This window comes from Chelonia mydas, chromosome 2 (assembly GCF_015237465.2).
Source record: "Chelonia mydas isolate rCheMyd1 chromosome 2, rCheMyd1.pri.v2, whole genome shotgun sequence".
In the NCBI taxonomy this organism is placed as follows: Eukaryota; Metazoa; Chordata; order Testudines; family Cheloniidae; genus Chelonia; species Chelonia mydas.
The window spans coordinates 139,695,309-139,721,923 of record NC_057850.1 but is presented as its reverse complement, the minus strand read 5'-3'; the positions used below and the strand labels follow the sequence as shown (position 1 = coordinate 139,721,923).

The 26,615-nt window shown below is 43.1% G+C and overlaps 1 protein-coding gene and 1 long non-coding RNA gene across 4 annotated transcripts in view; one reads left to right on the top strand and one right to left on the bottom strand.

The window, feature by feature from the left end:
* ADCY2 (adenylate cyclase 2) overlaps positions 1-26,615 on the top strand; it is a 432,450-nt gene that overhangs the window by 62,125 nt on the left and 343,710 nt on the right. The gene's annotated exons all lie outside the window — the stretch shown is intronic.
* On the bottom strand, positions 951-20,628 carry LOC122464591. The gene is made up of 3 exons (XR_006288777.1): positions 20,119-20,628; positions 19,596-19,678; positions 951-1,652 (listed from the first exon to the last, which is right to left on the bottom strand). It is a non-coding gene; the product is annotated as an uncharacterized LOC122464591 (long non-coding RNA).

Below are 26,615 nucleotides of genomic sequence, written 5' to 3'. Positions count from 1 at the left end.
CTCACAGTCTAAGTATAAGTTCTATTTTTCACTGTTGATCACTATCAAGGAAAAATTTCACACAGAGCCCAAATTTAGAGACTTCATAAATTTTTAATAAGAGAAACTGAACAGACTACATAGAAAATACAAAGGTCATAAAAACTAATGTGTGAAATTTCTTCCTGATTAGAAGCCTACTTTTAGAGAAAAGCAGGAACCGATGTCCTATTTGAAACCTACTTCGGAATGCAACTCTAACTTTGGAGTTGCTGCCAAGTGCCTCTGTAATGAACAGTGTACACCCTCAAAGAATCCTTTGTGTGCAGAAGCTTTGCGCCTCAGAATTTTACCTGCGCTTGTATATCACTTTTGGCAAAAATCAAGAACCTGAATCATCTAAGAGTAAAACAAAACAAAAATTAGAGTTCAAATTGTACTCTCTCCTATATACCAGTCTAAATCCAGCATGATTCTATGAAGTAGAATTTGGTCCTAGACATTTTACTGTATATTTAAACTCACATATTTCATAAGCTATGAGGCCCAAATTTAAAGTACATCTACTAATGACAGTCTTTAGGGGACTGCTTTAGCTTTACTGAATGAATATAGTATTGAAAGAAGCAACACTAGCAATGAAAGTCACTAGTCATGAAAACAGGGTCAATGAGAGAAGTTATGCTAACAGAACACATTTATGAGAGACAGACTTCTTTTCATTAACCATGGGCAGCTGCACTCCAGAGAGCAAAAGAAACAAAGGGAACTTTATTAACTCACCGGACATCTCTGGACAAAACTCTGTGTCACCAGTAAATATTGACTTAAATACAGAGAACTATGAAGGATAAAAAGAAAATCCGATGAAGTGAGCTGTAGCTCACGAAAGCTCATGCTCAAATATACTGGTTAGTCTCTAAGGTGCCACAAGTACTCCTTTTCTTTTTACGAATACAGACTAACACGGCTGTTACTCTGAAACCTATGAAGGATAATAACCCATTCATAACAAAACTCTAATAGAACCCATTATAAACAAGCTAAACAATCAATTTTTTCCCCCCATCTAATCACTAACTCTCCAGCAGAACTGTCAACAAACACATTTTCTGAAGAAATGTTGTGGGCCAAGTCCCTCTCTTTAACCAGATGTCCAAATCTGATATTCTTTTCCCTTATTTTTTGTTTGTTGAATGTTGTGGGTAATCAGTATACATTTCTCAAACCTGTAGGGGTTTTATCTTTGAATGTTTATTAAATATTAAAAATATACAGGGCTAGATTGAGCCAGACTGGTGCAAAAAATAAAAAAATTACTTCTCTCTGTGCCAATTTTGACATCTGCATCTGAGGTTGATTCATCTTAAGATAGGCCAGGCAGTGTTACCCCTGCCTGTCCCCCTGCTCTGGTTTTTGAACAGGCAAGGGCAGCTTGAAGTTCCAGTTGGAATGCCACTGGCAGAGGCTAATAAAGGAATGTGCTTTCCAGCCAGTGCTGTCAAACTTTGTTAGCCATGTTGATGCCTCCTTTTCAGCAAGCTCTGTAAAAGTTCTAAAGCAGAAGTTCCCAAACTGTGGTTCTTGAATTACTGGTGGTTCATGGAGCACTTCCTGGTGGTGTGGGGAGAGCTGGCTGGTTGCATGGTACTGGCTCTGCTGCTTGTTTCCAGCTGAGAGAAGAACAATAGATGTTAATGGAGATGAAGAACAAAAAGAATAAAATAAGACTTGTGATTTGTCCTTTTTAAAAAAAAAAAAAAAAAAAAAGCTAAACATTTATTGCACTAAACAGAGTTATATATAAAACCTTCCTGTTGTTACTTGTCCCATATTTAAGCAATTCTTGAAATTGCCACAGGTATGTTTCATGGTTGTGAATGGGAGAACAAGTGGTTTGTTCAACTGCATATAGGAGAGGAGGGAATCCATAAGACAATATATCCTGGAAAATGTAGGCCACACGATGAGGCTTGGGAACCCCTCTTATAGGAGTTGGGCTTTCCCATTGTTTTCCTTTCTGTGAGGCCAGTGAATGAGAGTCCCTCAATTCAGGCCAGTTTTACTTTTATTTTACACTACGGATGTGACTAAAAAGTGTTTCCTGTGGAACTCGATATGTATTTTAATAAACTGATTCCTTTCCATGCCATCTTTTGCAAAGAGACAAAATATCCTTCCCTACTAAATGAGCACATCAGCCCTAGAAAAGAATACCAATTATTTAAAGAGACAACTGCACAATTTTATCGAATATTCATTTAAGAAAAATTGAGATTTGCTTTGGTTTTATATAAGAAACAGAGAATTCTTTAATTGTTTTAGCTGTATAGAGTTTGCTATCTGATTTTTGATACTTTCAGGAAATTACTTGCTGTTTGAGTTATATCTGACTGGGAATTGACAAATTATTGTGACTGACAGTTAATTGATGGAAGGGAGGACATGCTGTAGGTTTTAGCACTATATTGCTGTTCTGTGTCCTGATTTCTACAGTGATGTTCAAAGACAGTAAAGTTTCGCATTTTCAGTGGATGCAGAATTAAAGGTTTTTAGGGTTTGAGTGGTACAAATTAGTATTCTCAATGGATAGGAAGTTATTTTTGTGGAGGAGGCTTGATTTATGATTGGAGGTTTAATTGTTATTGAGAGTGTAAGTAGGAGGTTTTATACAATACAATACTATACTATACAGGTAAGTTGGTGTGACTCTGTTTGGTAGTCTGTGGGGAATCTTGTAATAAAAAGTGCTCATAGTTCCTATTCTTTAATTAACCTTATTGCTAGGTAAAATTTCCCTATTGCTTAAACTTTTCAGTCGTTTTTACAGAAACTGAAAAACAATGTTGTTCAAACCAAGTTCCCCCAGACTATGGTGACAAAATGTTCCTGTTTTCAGGGCTTATTCTAGTATTGTTTAGATCTCATTTTATGTAAATCCCTGCAGATTGGCCACAGGAAGTTGCTGTTGGCCAGCTGAGCCAGTCTGAGTATATGAGCACCTCAAATATCAACCTCCACCAGACCTGTCACATATTGCCACCAGTTCTTTTCCTACTGCAAAGCCTCTTAGTGAGCCCCCTCTGTTTGAGTCAGCTCTTCTAAGTCAAATTCATAAGGAGGCAGAGACTCATTCAGATTCCAGTCAGTGCTGGGAGAGATGAGCCTACAGGAAGCTCAGCAGGATTGCCAAATCAAGTATTCGAAAACTACAAGTCAGCCCACAAAAAATCATGAGATTTGCTTAAAAATCACAATATTTTAAAAATAATTTGGGGAGGTCTTTTTATTCATCTGCTGGTGTCACCTTTAGGCTGCATTTGGGTCACATGTTCAAACTTTTCTCTACAACTGTAATGGATAGAAACGATTTTTAAATGAAAGATGAGCTTTTCATGTAATATGAATCCAGGAGCTGGGGCTTTAGGAAAAGCACTGAATATTGTGATGCTTGTAATAAAACCATGAGAGTTGGCAACACTATGACCTATATTGCCACTCCCATGCAAGCACTGGCACAGGGGTGTAGTAGGGGGACAGGCTGGGACCTGAAGACTCCATGCTGCTCCATTGGCAGCTCTTGGGAAGCTGCTGTGAATTAGAGGAGCCTTTGGCTGCTCTCATTTACTCTGGGGGCATGTGAGGGTGGGTACGAATCCCACAGTAGTGAAGCAAGGGTTAAGGAGTTACTCTGGACACAGGAGGCCATGCTCTGCTGGGCATGCTCATAGTGGAAGTATGCCCAGAAGGAGCAGCCGGGCATGGACTCCTATGTGTCCAGAGTAACTCCAATGTAACCGCTCACAGTGGAGTAGAGGGACAACTGATCGGTGTTCATGACGCCCCCTGTAAATACCCAGCTGCAGCTTGTCTGTGGTCTAGAGAAATGGACAATCCAACTAGCAGATCAAATTCGAGTATAACCATGAATCTTGGTCAACCTGTCAAACAGGTCATGGGTCCTCCAGCTGAATGTTGAAGGATTGTCTTCCTCCAAGAGGGAACTTCTTGGTGTTCTGGCAAAGGAAGTTCTAGCTGACATTCTTTGTTTACAAGAAACTCACATCACACTGAATGAAGCATGTCCGTTTTAAGATAATTGGTTTTGATCTGATAAGTCATGATCTTCATGTGAAACATGTACACCTGCAGTGATATATTGGATGCTGTCCATATTGAATCTTCACTCTTTTGCGACACGATTGAAGTCAGTGGGTTTCTAATCGCAAATGTATATAAGCCAATGGGTGAAACATGGGGTCCATAGGTTCTCCCAAGGCTTAAGCATCCAGCAATGTATGTTGGTGACTTTAATAGTCATCGTAGTGAGTGGGGTTATGTGACTGCAACGGTGAAAAACTGTGGGAGTGGGCAACAAATAATGGTCTCGCACTGGTCCATGATCCTAAGCAGCGTGGTACCTTCCATTCAGCACATTGGAATAGGGACTACTGCCCAGATGTTTGCTGAGTCACGTCATTTGTCAATCACTCGCAGCCAACGGCATGTACTGTATTTAATGATTTTCCACATAGCCAACTTTGTCTGTTGATTCAGATGGGAATGCATCTTCCGATTATAAGCAGCATACCAAAGCCTTGATGAAACTTCCGGAAGGCACATTGGGGCTTCTTTACAAATTACTTAGAACAGAGCATCATAACCATCCCATTAAACATCATCTCCATGGAAGATGCAAACCATCATTTCTGTTGTGCCATTTTTAAAGCTGCAAGTGCAACAATTCCATATGGCTTCTGTCCAGTGTACATTCCATATTTGAATGAGGATTGTGCAAACTTGCTGAGGTAGTATGAGCAGTCAGGTGATCTGGAGATTACGGACCATCTTATAGAATCATTGGATGCTGCTCGCTGAGCTTGATGGGAGGAAGTAATAGTGGCACTTGACTTTATGCAGTCAAGCTGGAGGAGCTGGAGCATAATTCGTTGACTAGGTGCAGCTCAACGTCCATGTACACAAAGCAGGCTGGAAGTTACTCCATATCAGATTTCCCGTCATCTGTTGAAGGTTGCCACAGTTCCTGTTGGCAGAGTTTCCAAGTGACAGGTGCATGATTAGTGGCAGCTGATAGTAAGAGGGAGCCATTCACTAGTCTGGAATTGGATAAAGTGCTGAATGATTTAAAACAGGTACAGCTCCAGGATATGATAGAATTATACCTCAATTCATGAAACATCTGGGTCCTTGCACTTGGGAATGGCTTGTCTGGTTTTTCAGCAGAGTTCTGCGGGAATCCAGGCTGCCTGGAATCTGGTGCCAAGCGAAGGTCATTGCCTTGCTGAAACCTGGGAAAGATTCACAATTGCCTACAAGCTACAGAGCTTCTGAGCGTCTGTTGTAAGGTGCTTGTGCGTCTGATTTTGCAAAGAATTTCACCATCTGTGGAAGGCATGCTGGCACCAGAGCAAGGTAGTTTTCACTGTGGTCATAGTACATGTGATCAAGTGCTGGCACTTACAACTTTCATCAAAAATGGATTCCAATGTAAACTGAAGCCTGGTTCAATTTTTCTTGACCTGACTATGGCATATGATACTGTTTGGCACCTGGGCCTTTTGGTGAAATTGTCTATGGTGAAATTGTTAAGTCGGTTTGTATGTGAAATGGCTCTGTTTTTGAGAAATCACCATTTCTGTGTGCATATTGGTGACCGAAAAAGTGCTTGGAGGCAGAAGAATGGCCGCCCACAAGGATCAGTATTATCTCCAACGTTACTCAACTTATATTTGAATGACCTACTATACACCAAGTCTTGCAAGTTTGTGTATACAGATGACATATGCCTTTGCACTCAGTTATACGCATTTGACATACTTGAGAGTGTTTTGAATGCAGATATGGCAGCTATGTTCGATTATTGTCGTTGGTGGCATCTGATACCCAGTGGAAGTAAAACTGTGTCATGTGTCTTCCACTTACATCATGTACAAATGGGCAGAGAGCTGAATATAGTTCTCAATGGTCAGCAAATAAAACATGGTTCATACCCAATCTATGTAGGTGTCACGTTGGATAGAACTCACATATCGTGGCCAACGTACAAAGACAGCGACTAAGTCAAAACGCGCAGCAACCTGCTCAGAAAACTGGACGGAACAACATGGGGCACCAACACCAAACATTCTGCACTTCAGCCTTAGCACTTTGTTACTCAGCGGTGGAGTACTGTGCTCCAGTAAGGGCTCGCGCTTCTCACAAAAGGATGATCAACGTACAACTTTAATTCCAACATGCTTATTATTTCAGGCACACTTAAATTTACTCCTCTACCATGGTTACTGGTTCTCTGCAATATTGCTCCACCCTGTGTTCGCAGAGAGGAAAGTGTAGCAAAGCTGGTGATGAAATTGTGTGATATGCCACATCTACCATTAACTAAAGACTTGTTTAATCCTCCACATGGTCATCTGCCCTCACGGCACCCGCTGTGGATAAGATTACTAGGTGAGGGATTTATGGTAGAGGACACGTGGTGAGCTTCATGGTCCACAGAGAAAGTGACAATTATCTTCTCTTGGACCCCATTCGGCATCAACCTGAGTTTGATTTACGTTGAAGGCAATGAAGTCTTCTTAACCGGTTTTGTACTGGACATCGAATTTGTTCTGCAGCAGAATTTTGGTCGTGGTTTAGAGACAGTCCTCTGTCAATGTAGGCAGCCACAAACCATGACACACATTGTTGAGGACTGCAAAATGACTGAACTTCCTGGAGGTCTTCGTGCCTTGAACATTGTTGACAAGAATGCTGTGGTTTGGCTTGACTGGATCGCATACACCAAATAAATAGGTTTCAGAGTAGCAGCCGTGTTAGTCTGTATCCATAAAAAGAAAAAGGAGTACTTGTGGCACCTTAGAGACTAACAAATTTATTAGAGCATAAGCTTTTGTGAGCTACATCCGATGAAGTGAGCTGTAGCTCACAAAAGCTTATGCTCTAAGGTGCCACAGGTATTCCTTTTCTTTTTACCAAATAAACAAACAGTGGAGGCAGAGCTCAAAAGGGAGCAACTCAGCTCAGTCTAGATAGCTACTCTCCTGCTCTGTCTGAGTGTTGCAGCCTCCGGCAGAGAAGATGCTGTGACTCCCAAAGGCTGGGACCAGGCCACATGGTCAAGCCACTACAGACCTTTCAGCCGTGGGGGCCAAGGATGATGAACCACCACAGATAGAATCATAGAATAACAGAGTTGGAAGGGACCTCTGGAGGCCATCTAGTCCAACCCCCTGCCCAGAGCAAGACCAATCCCAACTAAATCATCCCAGCCAGGGCTTTGTCAAGCCTGACCTTAAAAACTTCTAAGGAAGGGGATTCCACCACCTCCCTAAGTAACGCATTTCAGTGTTTCACCACCCTTCTAGTGAAAAAGTTTTTCCTAATATCCAACCTAAACCTCCCCCACTGCAACTTGAGACCATTACTCCCTTGTCCTGTCATCTGCTATCACTGAGAATAGCCTAGATCCATCCTCTTTGGATCCACCTTTCAGGTAGTTAAAAGCAGCTATCAAATCCTCCCTCATTCTTCTCTTCCATAGACTAAACAATCCCAGTTCCCTCAGCCTCTCCTCATAACTCATGTGTTCCAGTCCCCTAATCATTTTTCTTGCCCTTCGCTGGACTCTCTCCAATTTCTCCACATCCTTCTTGTAGTGTGGGGCCCAAAACTGGATACAGTACTCCAGATGAGGCCTCACCAATGTCGAATAGAGGGGAACGATCACGTCCCTTGATCTGCTGCCAATGCCCCTACTTATACACCCCAAAATGCCATTGGCCTTCTTGGCAACAAGCGCACACTGACTCATATCCAGCTTCTCGTCCACTGTCACCCCTAGGTCCTTCTCTGCAGAACTGCTGCCTAGCCATTCGGTCCCTAGTCTGTAGAGGTGCATTGGATTCTTCCGTCCTAAGTGCAGGACTCTGCACTTGTCCTTGTTGAACCTCTTCAAATTTCTTTTGGCCCAATCCTCCAATTTGTCTAGGTCCCTCTGTATCCTATCCCAACACTCCAGTGTATCTACCACTCCTCCCAGTTTATTGTCATCCGCAAACTTGCTGAGAGTGCAATCCACACCATCCTCCAGATCATTAATGAAGATATTGAACAAAACCGGCCCCAGGACCGACCCTTGGGGCACTCCACTAGATACCGGCTGCCAACTAGACATGGAGCCATTGATCACTACCCGTTGAGCCCGACAATCTAGCCAACTTCCTACCCACCTTGTAGTGCTTCCATCCAGCCCATACTTCTTTAACTTGCTGACAAGAATACTGTGGGAGACCGTGTCAAAAGCTTTGCTAAAGTCGAGGAGTAACACGTCCACTGCTTTCCCTTCATCCACAGAACCAGTTATCTCATCATAGAAGGCAATTAGATTAGTCAGGCATCACTTTCCCTTGGTGAATCCATGCTGACTGTTCCTGATCACTTTCCTCTCGTCTAAGTGCTTCAGAATTGATTCCTTGAGGACCTGCTCCATGATTTTTCTGGGGACTGAGGTGAGGCTGACCGGCCTGTAGTTCCCAGGATCATCCTTCTTCCCTTTTTTAAAGATGGGCACTGCATTACCCTTTTTCCAATCTTCCGGGACTTCCCCCGATCGCCATGAGTTTTCAAAGATAATGGCCAATGGCTCTGCAATCACATCCGCCAATTCCTTTAGCACTCTCGGATGCAACGCATCCGGCCCCATGGACTTGTGCACGTCCAGTTTTTCTAAATAGTCCTGAACCACTTCGTCCTTCACAGAGGGCTGGCCACCTCCTCCCCATGCTGTGCTGCCCAGTGCAGTAGTCTGGGAGCTGACCTTGTTTGTGAAGACAGAGGCAAAAAAAAGCATTGAGTACATTAGCTTTTTCCACATCCTCTGTCACAAGGTTGCCTCCCTCATTTAGTAAGGGGCCCACGCTTTCCTTGGCTTTCTTCTTGTTGCCAACATACTTGAAGAAACCCTTCTTGTTACTCTTAACATCCCTCGCTAGCTGCAACTCCACATGTGATTTAGCCTTCCTTATTCCATTCCTACATGCACGAGCAATATTTATATACTCATCCCTGGTCATTTGTCCAATCTTCCCCTTCTTGTAAGCCTCTTTTTTGTGTTTAAGATCAGCAAGGATTTCACTGTTAAGCCAAGCTGGTCGCCTGCCATATTTACTATTCTTTCTACACATCGGGATGGTTTGTCCCTGTAACCTCAATAAGGATTCTTTAAAATACAGCCAGCTCTGCTGGACTCCTTTTCCCCTCATGTTATTCTCCCAGGGGATCTTGCCCATCAGTTCCCTGAGGGAGTCAAAGTCTGCTTTTCTGAAGTCCAGGGTCGTATTCTGCTGCTTTCCTTTCTTCCTTGTGTCAGGATCCTGAAATCGACCATCTCATGGTCACTGCCTCCCAGGTTCCCATCCACTTTTGCTTCCCCTACTAATTCTTCCCGGTTTGTGAGCAGCAGGTCAAGAAGAGCTCCGCCCCTAGTTGGTTCCTCCAGCACTTGCACCACGAAATTGTCCGCTACAGTTTCCAAAAACTTCCTGGATTGTCTGTGCACCGCTGTATTGCTCTCCCAGCAGATATCAGGGTGATTGAAGTTGCCCATGAGAACCAGGGCGTGCGATCTAGTAGCTTCTGCGACTTGCCGGAAGAAAGCCTCGTCCACCTCATCCCCCTGGTCCGGCGGTCTATAGCAGACTCCCACCACGACATCAACCTTGTTGCTCAGGCTTCTAAACTTAATCCAGAGACTCTCAGGTTTTTCTGCAGTTTCATACTTGAGCTCTGAGCAGTCATACTGCTCCCTTACATACAGTGCAACTCCCCCACTTTTTCTGTCCTCCCTGTCCTTCCTGAACAGTTTATACCCATCCATGACAGTACTCCAGTCATGCGAGTTATCCCACCAAGTCTCCGTTATTCCAATCACATCATAATTCCCTGACTTTGCCAGGACCTCCAGTTCTCCCTGCTTGTTTCCCAGGCTTTGTGCATTTGTATATAGGCACTTGAGATAACCCGCTGATCGCCCCTTGTTCTCAGTATGAGGCAGGAGCCCTCCCCTCTCACACGCTCCTGCTCCCTCCCGGTATCCAGCTTCCCCACTTACCTCAGGGCTTTGGTCTCCTTCCCCCGGTGAACCTAGTTTAAAGCCCTCCTCACTAGGTTAGCCAGCCTGCTCGCGAAGATGCTCTTCCTTCTCTTCATTAAGTGGAGCCCGTCTCTGCCTAGCACTCCTCCTTCTTGGAACACCATCCCATGTCGAAGAATCCAAAGCCTTCTCTCCGAGATCACCTGCGTAGCCACTCATTGACTTCCACGATTGGACGATCCCTACCCCGGCCTTTTCCTTCCACGGGGAGGATGGACGAGAACACCACTTGCGCCTCATACTCCTTTGGAGAGCGACCCAAGAGAGCTCCAAGACAGACCAGTGGCACAAGCAGAGGATCCAAAACTGGGGTAGGAAGTGGCCCAAGGAGCAGGCCTGGTGGGCGCCATCTCCTAAGCTGTGCATTTTGAATGATTGATTCTTTGGGCCCTGGGTTGGAACCCAGTGGAGCAGAGAGTGCTTGGGTTTCCCTACTCCAGGCCACTGTCTGTCTCTTGCCCCTGGGTGACACAGCCACTGAATCCAGTTGCTAGGCAAAGTGGCCACTGAGACTCGCCACTAAGCGACCCAGTCCGGAGTATCACCATGGGGCGGTACTGCTGGCTTTTGAATCAAAAGCTCCCTTTGACAGGGTCACAACACCCCAGGTTCAGAAAGGAGCAGTGGTGGCTTTAAGCCACTTTTGTTCCCTACCCCTGGACTGCGTGCTCTGTGGTGCACCTCCAGAATTTCTAGATCTCTGTACTGCTTATATGTATGGAAAGAGTCCTATCATTTACATCTGTTTTCTACAGAACTGGCCACTGTAAAGCATGTAGGCACAATCAGCCAAGTTGCTGAAAGTGTTTTTTGAATATTAAAATACCCAATGGATGCATGGGACAGTATGGAAGTGCTGTAACATGACTGTCTTGTCTGTGCTTTGCAGTTGGTAAATATGCCCTAGGAGAAAGCCAAGAAAAAGAAAGTGATTCAGGACTGTCTTCAGATGGAAAAGTAACCTAGACAAAGGCTGAATCTGATGACCTTCAGGGGAATGTTGTATGACCCATTTTCTTTGGAGGGCCTCTGAAGTAAATATTGCTGGGGAAAACATTTTAAAGAAAAATTAGGAATTTGGTTTATTTTTGTGCGGTTGGTTACCCAGTATTGTAAGTTATGGCCCTGCTGTTTTTTTCTTTGATTGTATTTTTATGTATGTATTGTAGGCACCTAGGTGATCACGTAGATACTTCTTGTTTTATAAATTAAAAAAAAAAAGAAAAAAGAAAGGGGATAGGGTGGAGGCCCAGTATGCCTGGAATTTGGCATTTGGGAATTTTTCCTGCACAAATTCTCAAAAGTTGGGTTGGTTTTGCTAGAAGCTAGTGAGTCAACTTTTTCAACCTTACTGAAATTCTATTGAATCTTTAGAGATGTGTATTGGCTTTCCGCCAAGGTTTCAAGGGTTATATAATAAAGAGAAAGTAATAGATTAAAACGTAGACTCATTGACAAACCTTTCAATTCTCTGTAGCTTAGATTAAAAGAATGTTAGTTTGAATGCTTTTAAATGAAGTTACTTTTCTTAACAGGAAATTGGAAAACAGAAAATATTATTAAAAACAGGAATATGCATACATATTTTGGACCTACCCTTAGAGATCGAGAAAAATATTTCAAAAGAAGATATTGAATCACTATTGACTGGGAATTTGTGTCTAGATTTAAAGTAGCCTGTTTAAATTGAAGAGAAAAAAAATTCCTAGTGAACCCCAGGGACCACTAGTTATTTAATCAAGGGAAAATGGCTAACACACCAATTGGTAATTAATTAAATTACCTTAAATCTGAAACTAGTTTCAGGCAGTATATTAATTATTATTTTTCCATAAACTCCTGAGAAGGATGGATTAATAATGCATCAGGAGGTGGAAAGAGTTTTATTTCCATAGTTAGTAGATCTGTTTGTTTTTCAGACTCATATAGAAATACTTGAAAGAGCAGAACAATTTGTTTCTTTGTGTGGAGTCTTAAAGCAACAATGCCATGTAAAAAAATATTTAAAAAGAATGCACTTAGATTACAAATAATATATTTATTAACATTGAATTAATTTTTCACTTTGCTGTTATTTTAATATAATATACTTTTCACTCTGCATTTAGTACAGATTGGAGATGAAAATATATTGGTTAGTTTGACTTCTGTTTCACTGATTGATTTCAGAGCTCTCCATTTACTGTCAAGAATCACTGTGGCCTTGCATGTCTATCTACATTTATCTTTCTTTAAGTTTAGTTCTATCAGAATTAGTGCATGATTGCCCTAGTTATAAAATTAAGTTAATGAGAACCATGCCTTTTTGTCATCTGTGTCCTGGCTGTGAAATGTGCTGCTTATTGAACTTTGAGTTCAGTTTGCTCAGTTTGGACCTGTTGTTGACATAATGGTTGTGTTTATTTCTTCACTTCCAAACTGTAATATTTGTTTCAGTTTTGTTTCTCAGCTTTGGAATTATTCATGTGCAGAAGGGATGGCTCATTCAACAAACCTATTAGCAGGAGGAGCTGTTTCTTTTTTTCTTTTTTTTTTTAAAAAGGAACTTGATGATGACGGTGGAGCTCATGCATGGAACTCATTCCTTTTTGTATTCTCTGCAATACAAATAGCTAAAAAGGCGAATGGCCAAGAATTTTATTGCCTTTAATTATAGTTAATAACTCTTGTTAGGGGGCTTATTCCTTCACCCACTCACTTCCCTGGTCCTTCTCGCATGAACAGAGAGCAACAATACCCGAAGTCCAAAGGTGCAAAGAATTCGATGTTTATTGGGGTGAACTTCCAGCAAGCATGATTCCAGTTTCCTTCCTTAGTATCCTCCTTCCCAGCTCTGACACCACAGAGCCTTACACCTGTGTCCCTGTTCCCATTTCTCCCTTTAGCCAAACAGGATTCCAGTTTCCTTACTCCCATTCCCTGTTCCCATCTCCCCCACACCCGCATGCCCACCCCCACCCACCTACTTCCTGACTGACTACAGATTATATAGTAAAACTTGAGTTCTGCTTAGCTATACCTTAACCAATCATTTTCCTGAAATTTAACTAACCAATCCTAACATATTGTAACATGATTATGTAACCAATTATATCCCACCACCTTAGTTAGTTTACACCCAGCAAAAATAATTATACAGCAGACAGGAACAATCACAGAACCAGACAGAGATTATACAGACAAACAATAACAAAGTGGGAACTATAATGACAAAACAATACAGAAGTGAGGATTTCACATCCCAGCTATTGATAAGTGAGTTCTTGCCAGACAGGATGCTATCAAACTAAGTTTCCTTTTACATTTTCTAAGCACTTCCCTTTCTCTGGAGGTGATAGGAATTATCAGGACAGGATTGTATTCCTAACAGCCCAATAGCACCTTCTTTCAATGTGACTAGTTTGGAATGTGAGGATGTGACTGTTCGCTTCCTGGCTTATGGCTGCCTCTGCTGCTTAGCCAAAGCCCTTAGCCTAAGAACAGGGCCTCAGACTGTCCCAGTAAGAGAAGGCCCTTACACCAGCAGACAGTGATTTTGATTCTCTCTTTTATACCTCTAGAACTAGCCAAGTGATAAGAATACACCTAAATTCTTAAAGTACAGGCCTTTGCAGACAGGCCTGAATATCTATATCCTAACAACTCTCTGTAAGATGTGAAGTGAACATAATGCCTATACTGCGTCAGACCAACGGTCTCTTTATCCCAGTATCCTGTCTTCCGAGAGTGGCCAATGCCAGGTGCCCCGGGAGAATGAACAGAACAGGTAATCATCAAGTGATCCATCCCCTGTCCCCAGTTCCCACACTAGATCTAATAAACCTGATCCTGATCTCACACTGCTACAAATCAGGATTAACTCCACTGAAGTCAGGGAAGTAAAATCAGCATAACTAATCTCAGACTCAAGCCCAATGTTTCTGACCACATCAAGTTGTTCTCTCCTAGATTGTGTGTGCGTGTGTGTACACACACACAAACATAAAACACATTAATATTTTATGAATTATGTTTGTCAGTTATCGTACTCCAAAGACTGAACAGGAACAGCTGAACTTTGATTATGTTAATGATGAAATGGTTACATTTTGTGGGAAATCAAACTTGTAGAATATTTTGGTTTAAGAACTTCTGTGGAGTGGCAAAGAGTCCTGTGGCACCTTATAGACTAACAGATGTATTGGAGCATAAGCTTTCGTGGGTGAATACGTACTTCATCAGGTGCACTTCTGTGGAGTGGACATCAGAGATTTGGATTTTCATCTGTGAACAGCTTGTGTTAGGATTTAGGATGAGCTGGGGCACGTCTCTTCCCAAAGGTTTCCTAGTCCCATGTGATCCTCTCAAGCTTCAGGTTTTTTTCCTACAGAATATGTAAACATCTAATTTAATGGTGTCCAGTTTGCAAATTAATTCCAATTCAACATTGTCTCTTTGGAGTCTGTTTTTGAAGATTTCTTTTGTTGGAGAGTTGCGACTTTTAGGTCTGTAATCGAGTGACCAGAGAGATTGAAGTGTTCTCTGACTGGTTTTTGAATGTTATAATTCTTGATGTCTGATTTGTGTCCATTTATTCTTTTACGTAGAGACTGTCCGGTTTGGCCACTGTACATGGCAGAGGGGCATTGCTGGCACATGTTGGCATATATCACATTGGTTAGGCTTGAATAAAGACTGGGAGTGGATGTGTCATTACACAAAGTAAAACTATTTCCCCATGTTTATTCCTCCCCCCAACCCATCCGCACTGTTCCTTACCCATTCTTGACAACTACTGGAACTGGCCCACCTTGATTATCATTACAAAAGGTTTTTCTTCTCTTCTGCTGGTAATAGCTCACCTTACCTGATCACTCTCGTTACAGTGTGTATGGTAACACCCATTGTTTCATGTTCTCTGTAAAATCTCCTCACTGTATTTTCCACTGCATGCATCCGATGAAGTGAGCTGTAGCTCACGAAAGCTTATGCTCTAATAAAATTGTTAGTCTCTAAGGTGCCACAAGTACTCCTTGTCTTTTTGCGGATATAGACTAACACAGCTGCTACTCTGAAACCTATAATATCTCAGGATAATAACTGTCACTGTGTGTGGGGGGGATTACTGAGAAACAATCAATTTGTCTCTACTGTTAAGTGATGATGAAAGATCCTTTAGTCCCTTGGGACCTGATCCTTAGAAATGCATAGTTCAGGACACATACAGGATTGGAGCCTTTAGGCCATGATCCCTCATGGTAATTTGTAGGCAGACCTCTTCACACATATGGAGCCAGTAGGTCTCTGCGTGGGCACAAGACTTTGTCCCCATGTGGCTCTCTGCAGGATTGGGGCCATATTGCCTTTGGCTGGGAAAGTTTTTCTTTTAGAACTGTATGCCGAAGGGATATTAATTCACCAGACCAGAGCTTCTCAAATGTGCATAAATTAAAATGCCTTGATCCAGAAAGAGAAAAGTTAGATCAATTTGCAAACTAAAAAAAGGATTAAGATTAAAAATAGGTGTGTTGCAATATCTCTAGTATAGAATGTGAATAATTAGAATGATGATGGTGCTTTTTAGAAGTATATTGGTACCAAATTTATCTATACACTCAACTTCGGCATAGTGATCACAAATGCTGCCGACAGTGCCAGTTTAGTAGGCTGTCATTAAAAATTTGTTCTTTTTAGAGTGGCAGTGACTGAAAAAGGTGCTGCTGAGTGTGTCACTTTTTATAGTAGTCTATTTTAAAATTTTAATCCCTTCATCTTTAATTCACGCTTTTTGCCATTTTTAGTTCAAACATTCACTAAGCTACTGCTGTAGGAACAGGCTGCTTGTAGGGGTGGACTGGATGCAGAATAATCACCAGATTTATCCATGGGTAGCTCAAAGAGCTGAAAACTATGACTCGGGACTCCAGAATTCCATTCCTAAATCTGTCCGAATTCATGTATCACTTTGGGGAAGTTGTTTAATAACTCCATGTCTCAATTTCAACATCTAAAAATGAGCATAATTATATTTATCTCACAGTTGTGTTGTGGGGCTCAAGCATTTTAACAAACAAATCTTTATGATCCTTGGGGAAAGGTGCTAAAGAAGTGACACAATCATTGTTGTAAATACTGACCTTACCATTTAATACAATCAGGTTCCTGAGGCTGCCATTTTCTATTATTAAAAGTAATAGCACCCCTAAAAGTTTCTGCGATTTTGATCACTGACACCAGGTTTATACACACAGTCCATCAGTGTTCTATCATCATTTCCTCCAGTTAGCATACCTGAGGCACCTGTGTCACTTCCATTGGCACTGTTTCTATTGATTGCACTTTTATGTGTGAACTACCATCCTGGGTGTGAGGGAGCATTGTAGGTTTAAACTGGAGCATAGGAAGTAATTTGGTATGATTCATATCTCCTTGTCACACCACAAACAAGTGTAAATGTAGATATGAAGTGTTTTTGATTGGGGGGATAATTTGCAGAAAAGGAAATATCTCTGTGATGTGGAAGGATTTAGAACAGAATACTGATCAGTCTTTCATGAGCTTCAGAATACCTTTCTGAAACTTTTGTGGAGGCTAAGGAAATGTATCATCAAAGTTATTTCCTTGAACTTCTGCTTTCTGTTCACTATTAGGGTGGGAGGGAAATTCAAGAAGCCTTCTCTTGATACTGAACCATTGTAATTATCTCTCTATACCTAGTCTGCCTGTATTCTGGAACACATAGAAAGTTATAATGAAGCAGCTTTGGCAGTTGCTAGTGTCCTCATGTTTCCAGGAATCCTTTTAGTCTGATTTTTAGACCTGCATGGCTCAGAAACAGCCCTGGTAATGTTCACTAAGCATCTCCTACTGGCAGTGGACAAAAATCAAGTGCCCTTGCTAACACTTTTTAGAGCAAACAGTTGCCTTTGATACCACTAATCACAAATTTTTGTTGGCATGCTTGTGGACCCTGTCAAGAATAGATGGAGTTACACTTGTGTGATTCCATTCTTTTCTGTCATAGAAGACCCAGAGCACTGGATGATTTCTCCTCTGTCCTGTAGGTTCTCTTGTGCCAGATGCTATAACATTCTATTCTGTCAGCCTTCTGTTTAGTGTATGAGAAGCCACTGAAAGAGGGAGGGATGGTTCAGTCTGTGTAAGAGTAAATATTGAGATAGAGTTATAGGAATGACCGTGTGTTACTCCTCTGAACAGACCAAAAATGAACTATGTGCAGGTCATGAGGTGGTTTGACAGCATCTGTGTCCTTAGTCAACCCCTGTGCACTCCTTATTGAGGGTGTTTTCTCACTGAATCTTCCATGCCCCCAAAGTCCATTTACACATTTGCCAGCATGGAGTTGGTGTGGAGCCCAGAGCCACCTCACATAGGGCCTGATCCAGAGCATAATGAAGGCAACAAAAGAGTTCCCACTCATGTCATTTGCCCTGGTCAGCCCACAGTGAATTTAGAGTACCCACTGCATGTCATTGTTCACAAATGGGAAATAGAATAATAGAATATTAGGGTTGGAAGAGACATCAGGAGGTCGTCTAGTCCAACCCCCTACTCAAAGCAGGACCAACACCAACTAAATCATCCCAGCCAAGGTTTTGTCAAGCTGAGCCTTAAAAACCTAAGGATGGAGATTCCACCACCTCCCTAGGTAACCCATTCCAGTGCTTTATCAACGTCCTAGTGAAATAGTGTTTCCTAATATCCAACCAAGACCTCCCGCACTGCAACTTGAGACCATTGCTTCTTGTTCTGTCATCTGCCACCACTCAGAACAGCCTAGCTCCATCCTCTTTGGAAACCCCCTTCAGGTAGTTGAAGGCTGCTATCAAATCTCCCCTCACTCTTCTCTTCTGCAAACTAAATAATCCCAGTTCCCTCAGCCTCTCCTTATAAATCATGTGCTCCAGCCCTCTGATAATTTTTGTTGCCCTCCATTGGACTCTTTCCAATTTTTCCACATCTTTCTTGTAGGGTGGGGCCCCAGACTGGACACAGTACTCCAGATGAGGCCTCACCAGTGTTGAATAGAGGGGAATGATCACGTCCCTCTATCTGCTGGCAATCTACTTATACATCCCAAAATGCCATTGGCCTTCTTGGCAACAAGGGCACACTGTTGACTCATATCCAGCTTCTCATCCACTGTAACCCCTAGGTCTTTTTCTGAAGAACTGCTGCCTAGCTATTCAGTCCCTAGTCTGTAGCGGTGCATGGGAGTCTTCCATCCTAAGTGCAGGACTCGCACTTGTCCTTGTTGAACCTCAGATTTTGTTTGGCCCAATCCTCTCATTTGTCTAGGTCTCTCTGTATCCTGTCCCTATCCTCCACCGTATCTACCACTCCTCCCAGTTTAGTATCATCTGCAAACTTGCTGAGGGTGCAGTCCATGCCATCCTCCAGATCATTAATGAAGATATTGAACAAAACCAGTCCCAGGACCGACCCTTGGGGCACTCTGCTTGATACCGGCTACCAACTAGACATGGAGCCATTGATCACTACCCGCTGAGCCCGACGATCTAGCCAGCTTTCTATCCACCTTATAGTCCATTCATCCAGCCCATACTTCAAGTTGCTGGCAAGAATACTGTGGGAGACCGTATCAAAAACTATGCCTTTCCTCTCATCAGATCTTGTGTAGCACCACTCGTACTTTGGGTGGTACACAAGATCTGATGAGATGAAGTGACGATCATTCTGATTGCCCCTTTCTGTCTCAGGCAGTTCTGGTTCCCCAAACTACTGCACAAATATCCCATCCATCCGTTACCATCCCTAACTGACTCAGTGAAGTGGCATGATCAGACATCCCAATATGTGACCATTGGACCTCAGAGCATGGTATCTGAATGGGTGTGAGCCCTAGAACGGGCATGTTCCTTGGTGGTACTGGACATTCTCTCTAACACCAGAAAAGACTCCACTGGACAATATTACTGGGTTAAGTGGAAATGCTTTTTATCTTGGACACAACAAAAAGGTGTTATACCAGAAGCTACAGAGATTCCCCTCATCCTAGAGTGCATTCTATCTTTAAAGACATCAAGTCTCTCTCTCAGCTCCCTACAAGTCCACCTAGTGGCTATTAGCGCATTCCTTCCTCCTGTGGAGGGTTACTCTGTTTTTACACACCTGCTAACTCCTAGATTTTGGAAAGGCCTCCTCTGGACTTCCCAACTCTTCAAAAGATTATGCCCCAGTGGGGCCTGAATCAGGTACTCTCGGTATTAACAAGACCCGCCTTTGAACCACGGGCTATTTGCTGCATGCCCTCCTCTCCATGAAGGTCGCTTTCCTTGTAGCCATCACATCAGCAAGGAGGGTCATTGAACTTGGAACAATGATGGTGGACCCACCATTTACAGTCTTCCACAAGGATATGCCTACCCCAAATTTATACCTAAGGTGGTTTTACAGTTTCACCTTATCCAATCCATTCACTTACCTATTTTCTTTCCAAAACAGCATGTGTCTGCAGAAGAACATAGACTCCAGTCCATCAATGTTAAATGAGCCTTGACCTTTTACCTGCAGAGAATGAAACCAATCAGGAAGTCCTCAAAATTGTTTATTGCAATAGCAGAGAGAATCAGAGGGCATGCCATCTCCAACAAGAGAATTTCCAAATGGATATCCAGCTGCATTAAACTCTGCTTTTAAACCTATCTTCTCGCACTAGGGTATGAACTCACTCCACTAGAGCTCAAGCAATGACCATGGCATCTCTTTAAGATGTGCCACTTTTCGACATCTGTGAAGTGGTCATGTGGAGTTCTGTCCACATGTTTGCAACACACTATGCCCTGGTGCAGAACTCAGTGGCTGATGCCTCCTTTGGAATGGCAGTTCTCTGCACACTCCTTCTATCCTCATCTTCACACTCTCCTTCTAATTAGATACTGCTTGTCAGTTACCCATAGTGGAATACAAATAGACTATCACACGAAGAAAAAGAGGAGGTTACTTACCTGTAATTGGAGGTTCTTTGAGATGTTTGGTCCCTATCTATATTCCACTTTCCACTGTCTTTCCCCTCTGCTTCAGATCTGTCCCATTCACAGTGGAGAAGGACTTGGAGATGCTGTTGGCCCACCTGCCCTTTATTGTGTTGGATGGAAGTTCAACAAGGTCTTCAGCCCCATCCTTGAGCCCTTTACATTCCAGCCTTGTGCTTAGGCTTCTAAATGAAACTTGTTCCCTTCTCAGGACTTTGGCCACTTTGCTAATGGCCGATGGAGGGAACCCGGGCCCATCCACTACTCTGGGTTCCAACCCATGCACCCTACAAATAGCAGCCAGGTGCTGCTTCCTTTAATAGGTGCTGCTGCTATTCCCTGGACTGGTTCCCATGTAGCCCCTTCCTCTTCACCTGGAGAGTTTCACAGCCTTCCAGGACTTCCTCACACTTCTGGTCCCAGCCAGAAACTGATCTGCTCAGTCCCTGCAGCTTCTTTTTTCTGAGCCTGCTGTGCTCTGATTGGCTGCTTCCTTACAGACTGTCTAGGCAGGCCTGGAGGACCCACTTTCACTGCTCCTTTTCTGGGGTGGAGTGTGGTAGGACCATAAGGCCTCCAGCAGGGGGCCCTCAAAGCCTTGATACACCCTGTCATACTTTTGCAGGTTTTCAAAGCATGTAAAGCTACACAAAGAAGAACTTTCAATGTTTTATTAAGTATAATTTTTAGTGATTTTTTTTAGAATTCTAATATTTAATAAAGCTAAGCTTCTGCTAATTGCACAGCGACATAAAGGGGAAAAACTGAGACTTATAATAATAAAGAATGCAGCAGTACAACAAGAACTTTTTATTTTATATTCATGTATTAGTGCTTATGTTTCAGTATGGTACAGAACTGAGTAAGCAGCTAGACCAGGGGTGGGCAAACTTTTTGGCCTGAGGGCCACATCTGGAAATAGAAATTTTATGGCGGGCCATGAATGCTCACAACATTGGGGTTGGGGTGCGGGAGGGGGTGAGGGCTCTAGTTGGGGGTGTGGGCTCTGGGGTGGGGCCAGAAATGAGGAGTTCAGGATGCGGGAGTGGGCTCCAAGCTGGGGCAGAGGAGTGGGGTGCAGGGAGAAGGGGGAGGGCCCGGCTGTGGGTGGGGCTGGGGATGAGGAGTTTGGGGTGTAGGAGGGTGCTCCAGGTGGGGACCAAGGGGTTTGGAGGGTGGGAGGGGGATCAGGGCTTGGGCAGGAGGTTGGGGTGTGGGGAGAGGCTCAGGGGTGCAGGCTCCGGGCAGCGCTTACCTCAAGTGGCTCCCGGAAGCAGCGGCATGGCCCCACTCCAGCTCTTATGCATAGGAGTAGCCAGGGGGCTCTGCTCTGCATGCTGCCCCCTCCCCAGTCACCCAGCCCTGATCCCCCCCCCTCCCACCCTCCAAACCCCCGACCCTGCTCTCCGGCTGGAGCATCAGAGTGGGGCAAGCCCCAGCCCCGCTCCAGCTCGAGGGCCGTATTAAAATGGCTGGCGGGCTGGATCCGGACCCCGGGCCGTAGTTTGCCCACCCCTGAGCTAGACACACAAAATACATCCGAGGTTATACAGGTAAATTATACAGACAGCATTTCTTGAACCATAACTTTCCAGAACAGTGCTGCTTAGTTTTGTTCCTTTAGAGCTCAATCTTGAGTTCCTTATATTGTCTGTGACTCAGGCAAACTCCTCTTCACCTCTGGAACTCTGATCCTGCACTGAACTTTGCACATGCAGACCCAGGGCAGGATTGAGACATCCCCTTGAAGCCTCAATCTGATGGGTGGCTGCCCTCGAACACCAACACCGAGTAGGGATCCTACTGTATGTCTTATCTGAGCAGACAATACCTTTGCTGTGAAAGACCCTAGGCAGTGTAACTCATTCCCTCTGCTGTAGCTCATGAAAGCTTATGCTCAAATAAATTGGTTAGTCTCTAAGGTGCCACAAGTACTCCTTTTCTTTTTGCGAATACAGACTAACACGTCTGCTACTCTGATTCCCTATGTAGTGATTTAAAGTTTTTTCTTCCAGGTCATTGATAAAAGTGTTAAATAGTGTAGGGCCAAAAGCTGATCCTGTGGAACTCCACTAGAAACAGACCCACTTGATGATGATTCCCCATTTACAGATTTTTTTAAGATCTATCTAGTAGCCAATTATTAATAAATTTAATGTGTGCCATGTATTGTTCTGGTTTCTTAATTAAAATGGCATGCAGTACCAAGTCAAGTGACTTTCAGAAGTCTAAGTATATTACATCAACATTATTATGTTTATCAACCAAAGTTGTAATCTCATAAAAAATCTAGTTTGAAAATATTGGTTTTCCATCAACTCAGGTTGATTGTGTTAATTGTGTTATCCTATTGATATAGTCCTGTATTAGCCATTCCATTATTTTGCCCAGGATTGATGTCACACTGACAATTCTGTAATTACCCAGGTCATCTCTTTTAAAATATTAGCACAACGTTGGCATACTTCCAGTCCTCTGGAACTTCCTCTGTGTTCCAAGACTTTTGAGAAATGAACATTAATGGTCCAGAGAACTCCTTAGCTAGTTCTTTTTAAAAAAAAACTTGGATGCAAGTTATTTGGATCTGCTAATTTTAAAATGTATGATTTTGGTAGGTGATAATTAATGTACTCTTGAGTTATTGTTGGAATGAAAAGTATTTCATTAATATATGATGTAAATAAGAACTTCCATACTGGCCCAGACCAGTGATCTAACTAGTCAAATATCCTGTCCCCAGCAGTGGCCAGGATACATCATCTGACTTTTTCCCTAACAGGGAACAAAAATATTTATTAAACACATCTGCCATGTTTGCATTATTATTGACAATTCCAGCATTTCCATTTTGTATTTAATCAATACCATTGTTAGGATTCCATTTGATCTTAGTATGTTTAAAAAAACCTTCTTATTGTCCTTAATTCTGCTAGGCATAGATTTTGCCTTATGATCCTTTGTTTCCCTTATCAGTTTTTTTTATAATTCTGAATTTATAGTCCATATTCGTTGCTATTAACTTCCTCTTTTTCCATTTATTTATATTTATTATTTATAGCTGCTTTCACTTCCTTTTTAAGCCAGGCTACTTTTTTACTCGGTGTAATCTTCTTTCTGAAATGTGGCTTTTTTGGCATCTAAAATGTTTTAAACTGTTCCAAATTATCATTCCTATATTTATGTGTTAATCCTTTTTCCCAGCTGATTTGACACATAATTGTTTTCACCTTTTGAAGCATCAAATTTGCTTACGTATTGCTGAGTTGGACTTTATTCTGTTTGCACATAACTAATTTAATCAACATTTGGACCCTCTCATTTGCTTTTGTTTGTTTGCCTTTAAGAGCACATTAAGTTAGTTATATCTTTTTTATATTTTAATCATGGTTTTTATTTATGGTTTTATTTTATTTTATTTATATTTCGTTCAGCACCTTGAGTGCCATGCTATGTAATGTTGTATTGGAAGGGGCACGACTTGGCCCCAACAAGTGATAAGATGTTAAAGAAACCCTTGTTCACTGTTACAGCATTAAATAGTTAAGTACAGTGCAGGGTTTTGTGTCAAGCTATCACAGGCTTACTTTTATTGTAGCAACCACTATAAAAAAAATCTCTTATTAAAGATACTGAAAAAGAAGAACTAATAGTTAAAGCATTTGAAATATAAAGAGATAAGTAAGGCTTTCATTTTAACAACGTGCCCTAATCCATTTCCCTTCTGTTGTAGAGTTTTGAAAGGAAAATTCTATATTTGACAATTTTTAGATGGTATTAAAAATGGAATTTAACTGGCCTTTTGGGGGAAAAGAGAAATGGTAGTTGAGATGGTAGTTGCTGTTATTGAAGATGTCTGATCCTGTGCCCTTAAAAGACAACACAAGAGAAACAAACCCAAAAAGGAAGAGAAAAGAACAGCCAAGATAGAAAATGCAGCTCTGTCTCTGATGCTAACTCTTACTTGCATCCTCACTGCTGGAGAAACACAGGGTACATCTAAACAACACCAACCAACCAACCAAACAAGAAACCCTGCGGCAGCGAGTCTCAGAACCCAGGTCAACTAACTTGGGCTCAAGCTGACAGGCTGAAAATAGCACTACAGATGTTTGGGCTCAGGCTTCAGCCTGGGCTCTGAAACCTGGCAAAGGGGGAGAGTCTCAGAGTCCAGTCTCCAGCCTGAGCCCTGACTCCTACACTGCTATTTTTTAGCCCCACAGAACAAGGCCTGCAAACCTGAGTCAGTTGATCCAAGCTCTGAGACTTGGTGCCATGGGTCTTTTTGGCTGTGTAGACATACCCACAGGCACAGTACCCAGTTTTTTCAGCCACTTGGAGACCTGGTAGACTTGTAACTGTGTCAGGGTGCTTAAGGTTTTGCTTTTAGCTGTCTTTAGTCTGAGCCTGTGACCAGAGTTTTGCAGAAGATGGTGTTGTCTTGGCTGGCTAAACCAAACTCGCACTACACAGAAGGCAAAAGGGGAGAGATAGGGAAGAGGAGAAATTAGGTAAGAAGGAAAATGACACACTAGGGAGAAGGTGGCAGCAGAAACCTCGGTCACATATTCTGGGTGTTGTTCAGGATTTAGCTGAAGCTAGTCGAGATGGCGATGTCATTGGTTCCCTCTCTCTGGCCCACTCTGGTTAGGATGCCTTTTAGGATCAGGATGACAGGCTTAACAGTGTCACGTGGCTCACATGTCCCTGGTGACTGTGGACGTGGCAGGAACAGTAGTAAAGGTTTCTAATTCTAATTCATGTGCTCTCCTCCCTGCTCCCCTTTAGTGACTCTCAGCATATGTCTACACTATGAAATTAGGTCGATATTATAGAAGTCGATTTTTAGAAATTGATTTTATACAGTTGATTGCGTATGTCCACACTAAGCACATTAAGTCGACCTCACTACCATGGCGAACATAGACTTACGGAGCGGTGCACTGTGAGTAGCTATCCCACAGTTCCCGCAGTCTCCACCGCCCATTGGAATTCTGGGTTAAGCTCCCAGTGCCTGATGGGGCAAAAACATTGTCACAGGTGGTTTTGGGTACATGTCATCAGTCACCCCTCCCTCCGTGAAAGCAATGGCAGACAATCATTTTGCGCCTTTTTTCCGTGTGGACACCAAACTGCATTCAGCAGATGGCGCAGTAGGACTGGAAACCGTTGTCATCCACCGCTTCTGCTGCAACTCTGCTCTGCTGCTGTTGTCTCAATAGCGAATTTCTTCATGTTGTCTGTCATGGGCTCCCGGGTATGTGTGTTCCTCCTCGGGAAATGTGTGCGGTGCTAATCATAGTCATCCACCGTTTCCGCTGCAACTCTGCTCTCCTGCTCTCATGAATCCACCTCACAGGTCCTCTCGTCGTTCTCTATAAATATCCATTCTCATGGCATCTGTCGTCAGCTACTGCTTCCGCTGCAACTGTGCTCTCCTGCTCTCCTGCAGATGCCATACCACGGCAAGCATGGAGCCTGCTCAGATCACCGCAGCAGTTATGAGCATTGTAAACACCTTGCACATTATCCTGCAGTATGTGCAGAACCAGAACCTGCAAAAGCAGGCGAGGAGGCGATGGCAGCACGGTGATGAGAGTGATGAGGACATGGACACAGACTTCTTTCAAAGTATGGGCCCCGGCAATTTGGACATTCTGGTGGCAATGGAGCAGGCTCATTCCGTGGAACGCCGATTCTGGGCCTGGGAAACAAGCGCAGACTTGTGGGATAGCATAGTGTTGCAGGTCTGGGATGATTCCCAGTGGCTGCGAAAATTTTGCATGAATAAGAGCACTTTCATGGAACTTTGTGACTTGCTTTCCCCTGCCCTGAAGCGCAAGAATACCAAGATGAGAGCAGCCCTCACAGTTCACAAGCGAGTGGCGATAGCCCTCTGGAAGCTTGCAACGCCAGACAGCTACTGGTCAGTCGGGAATCAGTTTGGAGTGCGCAAATCTACCGTGGGGCTGCTGTAATCCAAGTAGCCAATGCAGTCACTGAGCTGCTGCTATCAAGGGTAGTGACTCTGGGAAATGGGCAGGTCGTAGTGGATGGATTCCCTGACTGTGATGGGGTGATAGACGGAACGCATATCCCTATCTTGGGACTGGACCACCTTGGCAGCCAGTATGTAAACCATAAGAGGTACTTTTCAATGGTGCTGCAAGCACTGGTGGATCACAATGGACATTTCACCGACATCAATGAAGGATGGCCGGGAAACGTACATGATGCTCACATTTTCAGGAACTCTGGTCTGTTTGAACAGCTGCAGGAAGGGACTTACTTCCCAGACCAAAAAATAAATGTTGAAATGCCTATAGTTATCCTTGGGGACCCAGCCTACCCGTTAATGCCATGGCTCATGAAGCCATACACAGGCACCCTGGACAGTAGCAATGAGCTGTTCAACTATAGGCTGAGCAAGTGCCGAATGGTGGTAGAGTGTGCATTTGGACATTTAAAAGCAT